This window comes from Corvus kubaryi, unplaced genomic scaffold (genome assembly GCF_017639235.1).
Source record: "Corvus kubaryi isolate FWS band 111438036 unplaced genomic scaffold, C.kubaryi_AGA036_p1.0 37262, whole genome shotgun sequence".
Taxonomy (NCBI): Eukaryota; Metazoa; Chordata; class Aves; order Passeriformes; family Corvidae; genus Corvus; species Corvus kubaryi.
The window spans coordinates 303,633-320,087 of NW_024581078.1; the positions used below are offsets into that span (position 1 = coordinate 303,633).

At 49.1% G+C, this 16,455-nt stretch overlaps 2 long non-coding RNA genes across 7 annotated transcripts; one reads left to right on the forward strand and one right to left on the reverse strand.

The window, feature by feature from the left end:
* Window positions 1-360: 360 nt before the first annotated feature.
* On the reverse strand, window positions 361-10,310 carry LOC121662782. Of its 6 annotated transcripts, XR_006015420.1 has the most exons (5): window positions 8,862-9,139; window positions 7,477-7,576; window positions 4,613-7,222; window positions 3,598-3,658; window positions 361-3,377 (listed from the first exon to the last, which is right to left on the reverse strand). It is a non-coding gene; the product is annotated as an uncharacterized LOC121662782 (long non-coding RNA). The 6 variants fall into 6 exon arrangements; XR_006015417.1 differs by adding an exon at window positions 9,412-10,310 and having other exon boundaries at window positions 361-7,222; window positions 8,862-9,048; XR_006015418.1 differs by having other exon boundaries at window positions 3,598-7,222; window positions 8,862-9,141.
* On the forward strand, window positions 9,174-14,049 carry LOC121662783. Its single transcript, XR_006015421.1, has 3 exons — window positions 9,174-9,395; window positions 10,330-12,742; window positions 13,292-14,049. It is a non-coding gene; the product is annotated as an uncharacterized LOC121662783 (long non-coding RNA).
* The last annotated feature ends 2,406 nt before the right edge of the window (window positions 14,050-16,455 follow it).

Below are 16,455 nucleotides of genomic sequence, written 5' to 3' on the forward strand. Positions count from 1 at the left end.
GTGTGTACACGGGAGTTTAGAGACCTCCAAGAGATAAGAAGGAAAAGTTCTTTCTTTTCTTTCAGAGCTTCTCTTTTTTCATTAATCTGATTTTAAGACCTTGCCTGTGCATTTTCACACTTCTCCCATAAATCTCATTTTGGTCCTGTTTCCCTTGGGATTATCAAGTGAACGAACAGGAGGGCCCAGAGCTGAGCAGAGCCAGGCACACACTGCAATACATTCATTTCAACACTTATTTTACAAAGGTTCTAAATTTTATCTTTGCATAATGATGCTGCTTTGCATATCTATAGCTGCTTTCATCCCATGATCTCAGTGCATTCTGCAGACTGTTAATTAAGTCTCAAAACACCGTGGTGAAGTCAATAGCAGGGCTTTATTGGGGTGGGTTTATCTAATTTGTAGAAGAAAAGGGTAAACTGAGGCAGGGCGAGCCTGAGGAGGTGTTTACAGGCATGGGACAGCACAACAAAGCGTGTTATAGGAGCCTTGTCTTTTTAAACCCTAGAGACAGAGACACATCACACTCATCACATCTCTTGGTCCAACGACTGCACATCCCTGGGAGTGTTCACAGCCAGGCTGGATGAGGTTTGGAGTGACCTGGTCTCATGGAAGGTGTCCCTGCCCATGGCAGGGGCTGGAACAAGGTGATCTTTGAGGTTCCTCCCTTCCCAAACCTTTCTACAATTCTGTGATCCCCGGTTACCAAACAGCCCCGGTTCAGGCTCAGCGTAGCTGTACACAGCTGCACCCCAACCCAGCAGCTGTGCTTAGGGCTGCTGGGACCCAGAGCTCCTCCAGCCCATGTTCCCCCATGGTTTCATGCCAACACACTCCTCTGAGCACCACCCAGGTCTCAAACACTCTGGAGATGCTCCTGGGAGCGTTCCTTTGCTTGGGGTGGGTGTTTGCTTTTGTCATCCTTGGCGCTGCTTTCCAAACACTCTAAAATGAAAACATTTTTATATCCAGAAGGGCCTATTTTTCATCACCTCAGAGCAGCATCGACCAAGAATAACTTTGCTGAAAGCTAACGTATCCACGCGCTGGCTCAAGGCAAGAGGCAGCCTGGCGAGAAATGCCTGTTGCCATGAGCAGAAAAACATCTCAAGGCCCAGCCCTATTCTGATGAATATCACTACCACTCCATGGAAATTGCAGCATGGGTGGCACATGTGGTCCTATCTGCCAACTCCAGCGCGCCTGCTCCAGCTCCAAGAGAAAACTCTGCCAAAATCCCATCACTTCAAGCAGAAAGATCCAGCCTGGAGGAATTCAACATGCCTGGAGAATTGCTGGGGGAAACCGCAACAACAAACCTGCAGAGAACCGAGCTGGCAAAGCCAAGAACACCAACGCAGCTGCCGTCCTCCCCACTGCCCTTCAGAAAAGTCTTTCCTACATTATCAAACACCAACACCTTGTTTGGAGCATCATTGGAAGAAGCAACATCCTGATTGCAAATCAGCTTCTTCATTTTGTTATTTGCTGGAGCAAAACCATCCAAGTTACAGCTCAAGTTTGGAGAAGGGAGGAAGCTTTTGCAACAGCTGAATTGGTGGGGGAAAAGAATAAGTTTTCAGGTTGCCTGAGAACAGCTGCATGCTTTAAAGGGCAAGAATTTGTGTGGGTGAGTCTGCATTTCTCTCCATCCTTGGGCAGGAGGAATTTCAGCAGCACAGGAGGACCCTGTGGGGTTGTGTTTGCGTTTGCCTCTCCTCCCATCTCCAGGTAGCAGGTACAGCTCGTCAACCATCTTCTGGAGATGGAAGCAGATGAGATAAATCACAGAAACTCTCAGAACCATGAGGTCACTGCTGGCAGCAGCACAAGCCACTCGTGCAGCAGCGATACCACTTTGTACTGTCGGCCGAAACACAAACGGTGCTGAAGTCAAAGGGAATGGATCCACCAGGCTTTGGATCAGCCTGCAAAGCACATGGAGCGCGTGGGTGCTTTCTTTTTCTGCCAGGGACAATCCAAGCAAAACTCAACCGCCTTCTTCCTTCAGCTGAAAGAAAGCATCAATGTAAGACAGAAATTCTGGCCTGAAAAGGAGCCAAGCACTGCAGAATGCTGGCCCGTGGTCCTTGCAAGGGGGATAATGAGAATTACTGACGTGCCTTTGAAAAGTGCCTTGAGATTGTGCCATCTTATGTCCTCCTAGTACACAGGGATGAAGGAAGAGCCAGACTTGGAGCAGGGCCAGTCTCCCATGCTGTCCATGAGGTTGCTGTCCTGCACTCCCTGCTGGCTGGGCATTTTGCACCATCGCAATGCAGCACCAGGACTTTTCCTCATTCTGACCCCCTCTGGCAAATGGACAGAGCCAGGCTGCTTTGGGAGTGTGTTGGGATAGGGAACAGAGAGATGCAGCAGTGGGATGCAGTGGGGGTCCCCCCATCTCATAAAAGGCATCCTCAAAATGAAGCCTGCTAAGTTTTGTATCCCTGACAAAAGAAATACTTGCAACCCCTCTGCTCCCGACACACGGCTTTTGTGTGCAGCAAGTATTTGAGACCTCCCTTGGACAGTCTGTTCCCGACAGCCCGTGGTATCAGCTGTTGCAGGCAAAGATGCAAATCCTCTCCTATCAAATCAAACACCTTTTTGAAAGTTTTAACATAATCTTCTCAAAGGAAAATTTCCATCTTGTCCCCTCCTTTAGAGTTGAGCTTGTGCCCTAAAGCAGGAGGACTTCACCTCAATTCCAACACTCAGAGATGCTTTTAAATCCTTGCTTTGCAGCTCTGGCCGCTCCAGTAACTCCCTATGATAAAGGGAAATCTCTCTGGATAGAACAGTTCTCCAGTGTGTGCCTGAAAGGCAGCCACATGCTCACATGCTTGACCTGCTTTTCTCACGACCTGGAAAGACCCAGGGCTGGCAAAGCCAAGGCGTGGGGACGGTCCCGCAGCACCGGCCCAGGGAGCACCGGCCCCCGCCCCGACACAGCTCAGCTGCAGAGAGATGACAGAGAGAGAGCCCACTGTGCCAGGGGAGGAAAAGAAAAGCAGCCAACTTTTCCCTATCTGCTCCCAGTTTTGTTCTCCTCACAGGCTGGCGCCCCTCCCCACCCATACTGCTCACAGGGATCTACCAAGTGGGTAGAGAAATGAGCATCACCCAAAGCCCAAAGGGTTTGTCCCTCTGAATGTGCCCAGGATCACTTTGCTGTGGGTTGGTGTTTCCCATGTGGACGTGCCTTCACAGCAGTGGTGTCGCTGTGCTCTGATGAGCCCAGGAACTTCTCTGTACTCTGGAATACCAGTGGTGGGACGTGTCCCCACCACACTGTGTACTGGAGAGCTGGGAAAGGGCCTGTTCCATTTGCAGAGCTCTGCGCCAGGGAAACGCCGGCTTGGACCCATCTGGAAGGAATTATCAGAGGAGCTGTTTGTTAGCTGCTTCCACACAGAGGAAGGGCTAGGATTTTACACCATTAGCCTCACCCAGAATAAAAACCAGATAGGCAAGGAGATATATTACACACAAATCTCACAGGATTACAACTGCCCCATGGAAGGAGACCTGCCTGAGAGAGTGTTTTCGAACTGGCATGCAAGAACAAAGTAGCCTCGCCAAAATTACCTCGGAGCATGGAAAATGGAGCAGATCCTTGGCGGGATTAAACAATGGCATCAGCAAATGCCTAGTTTGAGAAAGGAGGGGGAAAGAGGAGATGAGAGCTCTGACTTAGGGACCACCCAGGAGATAAAAGATGCTTGAACTGCTGCTGAGCTCTGCAGCCTCAGCTGGTGCCTACATCAAATTTGAAGACTCAGCCTGATCTAGTTGCAAATTACTTCAATGGGATTTGAGACCCCCGGGGATTGGGATCTGGTCTCGTTCCTCCCTTCACCAAAGATGTGTTTACATGTGAGAAATCATCCCTAGGGATGACCACATAGTATTTTAATCGATTTTTAATACCTCTTGTTTACCTGTTTCCAAATTGCAGGAGTAATTTTTATGTCTTTGCTGCTGCATTTTCCACAAAAGCTTTGCTAAAAAAATCAAAATTGTCTTTGAAACATCATCAGATATTGAGCATGTTTTGTTTCCTGACAACCACACGTAGAGATTCAATTTGTATACACTCCTCGGTGAATATGTCATACTGTGATTGCTCACACATTAACTGACACAGCAGAGCTGGGTGGGAGATGTTTTATCTATTCCACAAGAATTTCAGAGACTAATAAAAACACCAGTGGATCTAAAAGAGACCTTGATGTTTCGTAATGTGTAAGACAAAAGGGTTTCCTATTTAATCAGCCAAAATGTTAGATCAAAAAAGATGCCTTAGATTTTGAAATGAGTCAGTACTGAAACTCATAACTATTTTCTTCTCCCAGTTTAAAAGGATTTCAACTTGGGAAAATGAAAAAAATAACTTTGGAACAATGAATTTTTGTCTCGTGAATTGTACCAAATGGAACATTTTCTGCTGGAGTCCAAATCAAAAGCTGTGACCCTGATCCAGCAGCTCTTGCAGAAGCATCACCCCAAACACTCCTCTCCTGACAAAACTGGCTCATTTCCTCCAGAAAACACAGATAACAACCAACTTCCACAACTGCGTAGAGACAGAGAGTAAACTTACACTGCTTATTATCCTGCACGTTGGGACACAACTCTCCCCTTGATCTCCATTCAAGAGAAAAGGGAAATTCCACCTTTTCAGAGGCTTTGTTATTATCTTGAGAGGTAGGGCAGCAACCAAAGAGAGCATCCAGCAAGACAAGACAGAGGAAGGGTTTCGGAGACAGGGCACAGCAGCTGACATGCATTAGGTCTGTGAAGCTGAGCTGGAGAACTGCCAGCAGCCAACCTTTCATCTGCCCATCAGCATTCCTGCACTGGGAATTGCAGAGTCAGAAATCCGACGGAAAAGAAAAACAAGAAAAGTAATTATCAAACCCCACGTTCATTTTCATGTTATAAACACGATGTTTGCCCCAACACAGATCTGTGAGCAGCAATTTTCACTGCAAGGCAATGTGAGTTAGAGCACAGTGCTGATAATGCCAAGGTTGTGGTTTGATCCCTCTGTGGGGTATTTACTTACGAGTTAGACTCTGATCCTTGTGGCTCCCTTACAACTCAGAATATTCTGTGATTCTGAGCCAAATTTGCTCCAGTTGCACCATGTGCTGCCCATGGTGGGGAGGGCAGGTGCCTGATCCCCTGCCCTTGCTGCACCGTGCTGGCTGCACACACGTGGAGGGACAACCCCATCCCCTCCTATTTACACACCAACACCCCTGCTCCTGGAATTATACACTTATCAGACCCTCCTCACCTGGGCATTACTCTCATCCCCCCTTAGACCTGCCTGAGCCTCAGTGCACACACATTTGACATATTCCTGATGCACACAAGAGTGCCCACACCCCCACCACTGTCCCCTCTTGCACTTCCTGCCATCCCTTGCACATCTGCAGTTCACAGCCTCATTTCTGCCTCTGCTGTGCTGCATTCCCTGGGAGTTCATCAGCGCTAAAACCTTTCTGCTCCTTGCACTCCTCCATCTGATCTCACTTTCCACACGCACATCCCTGGTGGATGAGCAGGAGCAAACCCCAGGCGCTCCCCAGCATCTCCCTGCAAGCACAGGAACCAGGGATGCTGAGGGCTGGAGGGGGCAGGCAGGTGTGGAGAGAGAGTGAAAAAGAGGAAAACGTGTGGTTTTGAAGGGAAGTTGAGCTGTGGGGTTAACTGGATGATGAATGGTGGCAGGTGGGTGCTTAACCATGTCCTGATCTCGTCCCTGCCCACGGCGGTGCCGGTGCGGCGGCTCTAGCACAAGGAATGCTGTTTCAAGGTTACTTAAGTGACAAACGACGTTATGTATTTAACAGGCAGTAACACCCACCCATGGCTTGCTCATCCTCCCCATTTGTTTTCCCCTTGCAGGTGCGTGGCTAAAAAACTGCTCCAGCTTTCACCTCATTATGGGGAAGGAGGGGCTGTCTCCATTCAACGAGCTGCAGAAACAGCTTCAACTCAGTAACGAAAATAACAGGAGTCAGATCCTCCACCAGCACCACCTCTGCGTGCTCCAACAAAGTTTTGGGTGCTCTGTTGATTTATGCCAGCCATGGGTCTACCTTCTGCAGCACAAAATCACTAAAGTTGGAAAAGCCTTCTGAGGTTATTGAATTAACCCAGCACCACCCGCAGGTTCACCACTAACCCATGCCCCCAAGTGCCACATCCACACCCTTTTGAACACTTGCAAGGATTGGGACTCCACCCCTTCCCCAGCCAGTCTGTTCCAGCACCTGACCACCCCTTTTGTGAAGAAATTTTCCCTAATATCCAACCTAAACCTCCCTTGGCACAACTTGAGGCTATTTTCTCTGGTCCTGTCACTTATTACTTGAGAGAAGAAAGCAACCCCCACCTGGCTACAACCTCCTTTCAGGTAGTTGTAGAGAGCAATGAGGTCTGCCCTGAGCCTCCTTTTCTCCAGGCTATCACAAAACCGTCAGTGAAAATGTCTGTATTGAGTTCAGACATGAGATAAAACCCACAAGGGACAGTGGCAGAGCCGCTGGAAGGGAAGAGTGATGTCCCATCTGCACTGCAAACTGAAGATGAAAAGGAAAAGAAACTCAGAGGATCTGATTCTTGCTCCAGTTTTAACTGTACATCAAGAAGACTCAATCACCTCTTTTCCTTGGTGATTCCAGGTATAAACAGCAAATTTTAGTCCTGGAGAAGTCTTTTCATACCCAGAAATGGACACTTTCATTTAGCACTGAGACAAGGAGCTGACCCACTCTCATCCCTCACATCACCCTTCACCCAACTGCACCTTGGCTCCATGTAAAGGGAGAATCCCCCTGCTCCTCCCTCCCCGGGCACGGAGCATCCCTGGGGAGGGCAGCCCCGAGGGCTGGTCCATCTGTCCCTCCCCGTGGAGCCGTCTGGCTCCATCGGCCGCAGTGCCCGACACACTCCACGCTCAGACCTTGGCGTGCCAGACCCCCTGGCAGGCAGCTGCACACAGGATTAGGAGTAACGTGTCCAAGCCTTGTACAATTATGTGCAACTGTTTCAAATAGATGGAGCAGCAGTTACGGTCTCGCATTCCTGATTTCCAGAGGACAGTTGTGTGGCCACTGTCCATTACAGCCAGGGCAAATGAAGATGGATGAAGGTGAGTTTGGATGCTCCATATGCCTCCATTTGTGTACTGCAGCGAGATCTGGAATATGGGAAACATCACAAGGAGAAAACAGTTACAATTTCTTCCTGAATCTCAGAAAATGTTGCATTTAGCTGCAGATCCAAACAACTGAGAAACCTGAGGTTTGAGTCTTGCCTGGTTCTACCTCTCCATCACTTTGCTGTGATAGATCTCAGATCATTTATCCATAATCCCCACATGGGAAAGGAGTAATGGCATTTCCACGTTGCAGGGGAACCACCAAAAAAATAAGCCATGATAAAAACATAAACCTGGGAAAGCTGTTAGGATCCTTCTCCAAGGAATGGAGCACCACCAGCAGCTTCGCCTGGTACAGGGTGGGGAGGGCCAAACATGGAGCTACCTCAGCATCTGAAATAACATTCCAGAGTCAAAAAGCAAAACAAATTCTGTGGGCATACATGAAAATTTGGCCTGAATTTCAAGGTCATGTGGTAAATTAGCAAGAAGACCCAGATGTCCTGAGCACGATCCCTTCCTACCCTATGAGGCACAGCCTCCCATAGCCATTTGTGCAATTGCCTCATTTCACAGAGTGACTTATAGATACTCTTGGAAGAAAATCCAGTCAATATATTTATTTTCCTTTTGATATACAGCTACAATAGGAAGCCATGCATGAAGTTTATTAAACCTGGCTAATTTTCTAGCAGTTCTGCAAAATATCGATTCTATGCATTCACTTATCTGGCTCAGACTCAACCTGGAAAGAGAATCATTTAAAAACAACACAAAGAAGCATCCAATTCCTCTGAAACAACACTAATCTGAGCCTCCAAAGTGTCCCCGTCCTCCTGGGCAGAGCCCTTTGATCGACTGAGCCAAAGACAACTGTGTTATTTAGGTGCCATTTGCAAGCTGGCAGATTAAACAAGGCTTCTTTTTTTTTCCTCCTAAAGGGCGGGTGGGGAAGAAGTAACAGCTTTACAGTAGCAGTAAAACATCCAAATGATTTTTTTTTCCCTCTGATAGAGCCAGATTCTTCAGGTTATACAGGCAGGAAAGCAGCACAGAAGGATCTGCCATTCTCCAGCTCCCCAGGGACACCGTGGGGGCAGAACCCCTTCGCTGCACCAAGGTTTTGGTGAGTCTGCCTCTGTTGTGAGCAGAGCTGGCCTGTGCAGGGGTGCAGGGCAGGATCCTGACACACAGGGAAAGCAGGGAGGAGGTACCTCAGGGATGCATCAGCAGCGTCCAAGCCTCACAGGTGTGTGAGCATCCTCCTCAGGAGAGTACCTTGCACCGTCTGTCCTGGCCAGACAACACCTCTGAAACCAGATTTTGCAGATGTCTGGTTCTGGAGAGCACAAGTCCTGTCCAGCAGGCAAGTCTCAGCCTAAATCCCTGTCTCTCCACCTTTCTCAGAGAATTTAAAATCCCAGAATGGTTTGGTTTGGAAGGGACCTTAAAAAGCATCTAGTTCCAACCCCCTGCCCTGTGCAGGGAAATTTTACATTTGCATAATACAATTAGAGACAGGGAGTTTTCTACCTTTAATTCTTTGAGCTTAACTGATCTTCTGCAGAAACAAACTGTTATTGTGCCCAAATTATGATGGAAACCAGCAATAAATATAAAGATGCTATCTAAGCCAATATGGCACTGTGTTTTACCACATCAATCTCAGGGAGCCTACCCTCGGATCCACACGTCAGGCCGGCTTTCAGCGACTTCCTTTGGTTCAAACTTAACCTGCTGCTTCCCCTGTGCCGTAGGCTGCTCGGGACCAGCTGCGAAGCGCGGTTGTACAAGACAGAACATATGCACGAATAAACAAATTAAGGCGATCTCCAAAACAACAGGCCCCTGGCTTCCTGGAAGAGCTGCAAGAGAAACTTAATCAAGAGCAGCGGGTGCAGCGGTGACGGGGAGGGGACGGCCCCGCGCTGAGGCCGGCGATGCTCGCGGAGCGCGGCCGCTGCGGGAGGAGCGCACGGAGCCTCCGCCCCGCCGGCCCCGGGGCAGCTCCGGAGCGCCCGGCGCGGAGCAGGGAGCTGATCGCGGGGGGAAAACAAGGAGCTGAGCGCGGCCTCTGCTCTGGCGGGTGAGGAGGGCTCAGCTGGGGAGGCCAGGATGGCTCCATGGCCTCGGTGAGCTTCCCCGCTGCCTCCCCAGGGGCTCATTAACAGGATGAACTTGCAGCAGTGAAATCGGCTGAATTCCAAGGCAGGTAAGTCTCTGCTCACCTGTGCGCAAGTGCTCCGGCGTCGGTTCAAGCCTCCTGGCACCACATCTCGGGTCTTTACAGGAGGGAGTGATGTGGGAAAAGGAGACAGCAGAAGCCTTTCCCTTCCCAGCTGCAGGCAGGTCCCTCTCCAGCTTCACCCTGGAGCTGAGGAACCTTCCCTGCTGAAAACCTCTGCCTCGACCCTACAGTCCCAGCCACAATGCAGTTGCTCACAACAATTCCTCTTGGGAGCTCATGACCAGCAGAATTAAATCAAAACAAATTTTATTGCAAAGTGTGATCATTTAGCATTGAAGAAAATCTGTGTTTTTAAAACCCTGTATGCATGGACCTGCTGTTTGTTCCCCTCTAGCCTCACATTGTTATGACCAGCTGGATCTCCCTGACTTTCCTTTTAACCCGGAAGAGCAAGACAGTCAGCATGTGCTCCCTCAGCAATCCTGGAAGCCCTCTGAGATACCAGAGTTTCCCACGCCAGTCCTTGCAGCCTGACTCCTCTCTCAGCATGCTGGACTCATCTCCCTTTGTCATAGAAAGCTGCTGGAGAGACAACTGGGAGCCCCAGCCCCTCCTTACCCCAGGCCCCAGTCTCAGAGCAGAGTCTGGCGCTGAAGTCTAACACAAATCCCCTGGTGTGATAACAGGCAGTCAGGGCATCTGACAGCTAACAGAGAAGTATTTAAAATAACTGGCTGATTTAAGACAAGTGTCTCCTTAATCCTAAGCAGTTAGAGGTTGTTTTATGCCCTGGATGACAAAGGTTTGTATAGCTAGTTTATCATATGTTTAAAGCTGCCTTAATGTAACAGCAGAGGATCTGCTATTCATCTCAGGCAAAGCCGGGGGAAAGCAGGACTCACACTTCTGTGGGAAGAAATAAGGAACATATAACAACCAAGAGCTTCTTATTTCACAGCCTAAAATCCACCAGAAGCACATGAGAAGAAAACAGTGTCATCATGACTGTGAAGCTCTTGGAAGTTCATTGCTCTGTCCTCTTTGTAGTTCACTCTCCAGCTGGAAATCTCCATATCTGGGATGGAAACGTGGAGAAACCTGACTCTGCAGGACCAGCAGCAGTGGGATCACTGCAGGAGGGAAAAGAAAAAGAGGGTACCTAAGGGCTGTACTGGCACTGGTCGCACCTGAGCTGGGTGAGACGTCAGGGTCCTCTCCACAACTATCAGGAAAGAGCTGCACATGCAGAGAGTTCCCTTCACAAGATGGAACTGGCACATCACCGTGCCGAGCTGAGATCTAGGTTGGATTTTGGCTCTTGCTGCATGGCCCCATCTCCCTCCCTGAATCCAGCAATTTTCAAATCTGGGCTTTTGCTCAGGTCTCATCACTCACCAAGGGGGGGATTGCAGGAGTTAAACTCCTTGTTGCAAAGCAGAGATTCCATTTCCCTCTAGTCTTAAGCAGCTTCAATCCATCTTTCTGCGTTACAGAGCCCTTGCTGATTGTTCTGCTGTAGTGAGTAATAACAACTTGTACTTTGCAGATTCCCCCAGGGACCCACGTTCCTGGCTCTGCCGCACCACTGGCTCCACAGGGCAGGCACACAGCTGCCCAAGCACCCCCAGAGAGGGATGGAGCTGCAGGAACAACGCACAAAGAATTTGGGTGGGAAGGCGTCAAGAGTGAAGGGCACCAGAGTGTGGCTGACGGCTGTGGGGAAATTGGAGTGCCCAGTCCTGTGAGGTGTGTACATCACAGGATGGGGGACACAGAGAGAATAGGGGGGATATTAGGAGTGTTTTCCGTCCCAAAAGCTGCACAGACAGGTTAACTCCAAGGGGATCCGTTACCAGAGTTACCAGTTCATTTTTACCACAACACCTGGATTGATGAAGTAAGTATCAATCTCTACACTTTTTTTTACATGCAGATAGTTAAAAAGAGAAAAAAACCTGATGAACAGAGATGGCTTTGCTTTATGTCCAAGCTTTGCAAGGCATTTTGCCAAAACTAGAAAAGATATTATTTCCAGCACCAATATTTAATAAAGATGTTTTCTTCTATTTCAAGGCCAACAGCTGGAACTGGAATCCATTTCCAGATATGGGCACTAACTTGCAATGGCCCAGATTTGCTCCGCTGCCTTTTTTAATTGTGGGCATTAGCAGATTATGGGTACTTTTGTAGCAGGTCCATAAAACACTGCTTTGTAATCTCCTGTACGCATTAGGGTCCAGATTATCATGCTTGTAGTTGATAATAACAGAGAAGAGATTGCCTGGACCCCTGGGAAATCCAGGAGAGGCACCTGGTAGAGCCAGGAGCACACAGTACCGGGATACATGCAGGGGATGGTGCACCCACAAACCTGCTGCCCACCCCTCACCTGTGGTGGCAAACGCTGAGGCACAAACAGCTCCATTTCTCTTCTTCCCAGCTCACATTTTGGGTGGGGGCTCTGACTGTTACAGCTCCCTATTCTGTAAAGACATGGGTTATCCTTTTCTTTCATCCTAGATGAAAGGAGGTGGTTACATGCACCAGTTTCTAAATCAGCTCATAGCAAAAAAAAAAATCATTAAGAAGTTGCAGGTCTGCCTTCCAGCCCGCTTGCTGCCGAGCTGGGGACTTGCTCAGTCAGCAGCAGGGAGGAAACGTGTCCCACATATCTTCTAAGAGCAACTGGGAGCACTGGAAGCACAAAGTTTTCAGTGGAAGGTCACTAGATGGCCCCAGATCTTCCTCTGCAGCAATCCCCAGTATTCCAGCTCTGGGGAGCCTCGACCACTCATCCTACAGCCTGACCCCAAAGGAGCAGCAAGTCCCGGTAAGAGGGGCACCGAGTGAGAACCAGGGATACTTGCCAAGATATCCTGAGCAAAGCACTTACCCCCAGATGGCTTTTTCTGCTCCTGGCCTTTGGCTGCCGAGAGTGGGAGAGCCTGGTGTGTGTCTGGGCAATGCCAGGGCCTGTGAGGCACTGACCTCATACAGATAAAGGACCAGAAGTCTGATTATGTATAAACTCACATCATCCCACTGCCAGGCTGCTGCAAAACCCTCAGAGGGGAAAAAGCCATCTACACTTATTCCTCAAGTTAAATCACTGCTGGATCTGGGGCCTGCAGTGCTGTTTTGTTGGAGCTGTAATGATGTCCACACAGGTCAGGCTCCTCTGCATCTCTGTTTCAGTTTCAGCTGTTTGGGCAGGACCAGAACTGGATTCCGTGAGCAGTTACATGGGTCTAAATCACCACTAAATTCCTCTGGATTGAGCAGATGCTTCTGTGGAGAACAAGCCAAAGGAAGAGCTGGTTTTATACCCCAGCTCCTGCACGAAGTGATGGCCCCAAAGAAGAGGCACAAAGGTACATGGGGACTTTGGGAGTGCTGGGGTAAGTGATCAGTTAATAGAGGCAAATGATCTTTTCCTTTCTCCTGGCTCGGCTCTTTGTTCAAGTGGTGAAATGGGACCCGTTCCCTGTAATTGCTCTGCTCTTGCACACAACTGCTGTCTCCCACGTGTGGCTTGTTGACATTTAAATAAATTGCAATTATTCCGACAAAGTAGATTGCAGGGACTCCAGAGAAAATGGGTCAAAAATACGTCCAGGAGCATCTGCAATGTATTTAACACATGGTTATAACAGGGCAGGATGAGGAGGAGAGTAAGTGCTGACAATAATGGACACAGCATGGCGCTGGAGACAGCCCGGCACAGCCCCACACCATGGTGGGATCCTTGGCTCAAGCTCACCCAGCAGGAGCCAAAGCCTCCCAGCCCAGGGATGGAGGAGACAGCAGTGGTGCAAATGGAAAACCCAGAGGGGACGAGAGCAAACAGGGCACCACTTGGACTCTGCGAGTGAAGACCATCTTGGCCAAAGTCTTCAGCTCTCCTCTCCTTCCTTCTGCAGGAGCATTCAGGGATTCCAGAGGAGGCTGAAGGCTCTGATCTCCCATCTTGCACTGCCTGTGGCTAGGAGATGGGTGCCCTGCTGTCCATCCAGACTCCAGCTTTTCCTCTTTCCTCACTGCCTGGAGCCTTCTCTGTGCCCCATTCCCCTCTTCCTTGCCCTCCAATCTCTTGGAGAGGATTTGTCCTTTTGCCCACGTCAGTCTGGGTTCCTGAGATCCAGGCTGGAGACTGCACACACTGGATTTCTCCTTCCATCTGAGGGGTTTCATAAGCAATCCAGGATGGCTGCTCCCTGCTGCCTTGCCAGGTGTAGGATATAAGAGGTGGTGCTGGAGCAGCCAGGGGATAACAGGTTCCTTGATCCCACATCTATCACAGCTCACACAGACACACAGCTCCTTGTCCAGCCCCACAGACAGACCTGCCCCTCGCATAGGTCACTGGCAGTACAGAAAGCTTTGATCTGAGGCAGAAATAGAGCACTGAGTGCAAGTAAAGAGGCAAAGATTTTCGAGAACACTATAGAAGGGTAGATGCCATCACAAGAAGCACAAGAACAACGCAGAAATGCACCTTCAAAAAGATCTCCCAGTGTACCCCCACAGTCTTCCTTATCTCCCATTCTACTGGAAATCCTTTGCCTTCTCCCCACACCACAAACCTTTTCCTTGGTTTGTTTCCCAGTACATCAAAATGTCTCCTTGCAAGTGTAAAACTCTTTAGATGAGGGGAAAATAAAATCGATTTGAAATCACAGCTGCTGGGAGTCTCTGGCGCACACACACACTGTCTGCTGACATTTTCTGTAGCTCTTTTCCCAGTGAAATCTGTCTCAAGCAGAGCCCAAGGGGGCTAGTAACAAATCAGTTGCCTGGTACACAAGTGATTTTTTTAACTACAGGTCCAACACAACTGCACTGGAAACCACAGGTTTAGTCTCACTTGGATCATTAAACAAAAAGGGCTGTTTGTTAGAAGGTACAGATTTTTAGGGATCTGTGGTTCTGAACCAACCTGGGTTCATTGCATATTCAATCCTGGTTTGTTCTGACAAGCAGTAGAGCTACTGCATTCCCATCAGACTGGCATTCCTCTGGGCACTGAGCAGTCACCATCTGAGTTGGGAATTGCCTAAAAGATGGGGGCTTCTGCTGTCAAACACTGTGAGGGAGGGACACCACTTGTGCTTTATGCTTTCCCCTCCTTTTTCAGCTTTCTTCACCATCACCAGAACTTTAGTCAGTTTTTATACATAGAATTGGAAGTCTTTTTAGCCATTTGATTTCCAGCAGCTGAAGTTTCAAAGTAAGGTGAAAAGCTCCAATACAAAAGTCGGAGTCCCTCCCAAGATCACCTACCACCCACGCTTGCTGTGGTGATCCCGGAATCCAGAAGCTTAGCTCAGCAAGTCCCAACACTCCTCCCCTCCAGCCAATGGAGCTGGTCTCACAGGGGCCTTGGAGCTGGATCTGCTCTGTCAGAAGTTTGGGTAATGGCAGAGTGAGGCCACACAGGCAAAAAGACCTTCAGCCCCTGCCATTTTGAGTTACCAACTGACTTATTTCAACTGACAGAAGCCAGAGGGAGATGAAATGAGAAGCTACGTGCATGGAGCAGACCGAAAAGGAAGGGGAGAAGCAGTTTGGGCAGGTTGGCTGTTAATGTTCCATGACCCAGCCTTGGGACAGTCACTGGGTGATGCCACAGGCCTGCAGACACAAGAAGTGTTGCTTAGCAGTGAGAGACAACAAAAAGGACAAGTTTGTTCTGTCCTGGGAACCTCCAAACCTGCCTCTAGGGCAGAAACAGGTTCTGATTCCCATCCTGTGGCTCCAGGTCCTGGCATGGTGGTAATATCCAGGTGGGAGAGTGTCTCTATGACTATCTCTCACACTTTTCCTTTGGGAGAAGTCTGGAAATCTGGATTCAGAGCCACCCAACTGCACTCAGCACGAATGTTCAGCTCCAGCTTGCAAGGGCCTTGGCAACGTGAGGAAGGGACGTACCTCAGACTTCTACCCCCAAAACCCCGTGTGAGTTCTTGTCACGGCAATGCTGCAGGAAACTTTCATGACACCGGATTTCAGGGACATATCCTACATCATTATTGCCATGATCCCAAAGACGGTTGGCTGGCACAAGAGGGGCTTGCAAGACAAAGCTGCACATGTGTGAGCAGGGAGACAAATACAGGACTGTGTGATCTGCGTGGCAGGACACAAGAAAGGGATCCATGGAGGATCCTGCTTTGTTCCCTTGCTTCCCAGTGTCTGCAACGATGCCTGGCTCCACATCCAGCCCTGGAAGAAAACACATCCTTTCTGAAGCAGCTGGTGAACACCTATGGGTGAGGTAAGGATGCAGATGAGGAGGAACAGGACCATGAAGGAGATGCCTGGAGAAAAGGGCATGAAGAGGCATCATCTTCCTCTTCAACACATCCAAGCACAGGAGAAGGGTTTGATTTACTGGAGGATAGCACCTTTTGAGCAGTGACAGAGATATATTATCACTAAACCAAAGGAAATCTTTGCTGTGCTTCCTTCAGTCCTTGCTCCAGGCTGGCTTTTATGGGAAGTAATTAACACTGCAGTTTTGGCTCCCCTCCCCTGGTCCCCACAATGAAAGAAAAGCATGAAATCTCAGCTGGACATATCAAAAACTCCTTGAGCCAGAGCAACAGGGGGGAAAGCAAAAATGGAGGAAGGAATCAGGGATTAAAAACATTTGGTATGGGAGCTGGTTTACATCTGCTAGAATGCTTCCTCAATTCCCTCCCAAAATACACAGGCATGGACACACAGGTGCACACACAAATAAGCTGCATCTTGCTTTTTAGTGTTACCTAAGAGCCATCCCCCAAAATCTGTGAGACCTGTGATGTGCTGCAGCCAGCAGGAATCATTTCCCAGCCTGATGAGTAGAGATGGACAAAAAATATCGGGCAAAATGTGAAGCAATTCCAAGCAATTCCTCTCTCTCCCAGCAAGAACAGAGCTCACAAGCCCCCAGCACACAGAGGGACTGCCACAGGCTGTCCCTGAGCATCAGGGTAGCTCAGTACAGTCCCCTGCAAAGGATGGCACAGCTTTTAACTGCAGCAGCAGAAAAACCGTGCTGCCAATACTGAGGGCACTTCACGCTATCTCCTCAGACAGGAGG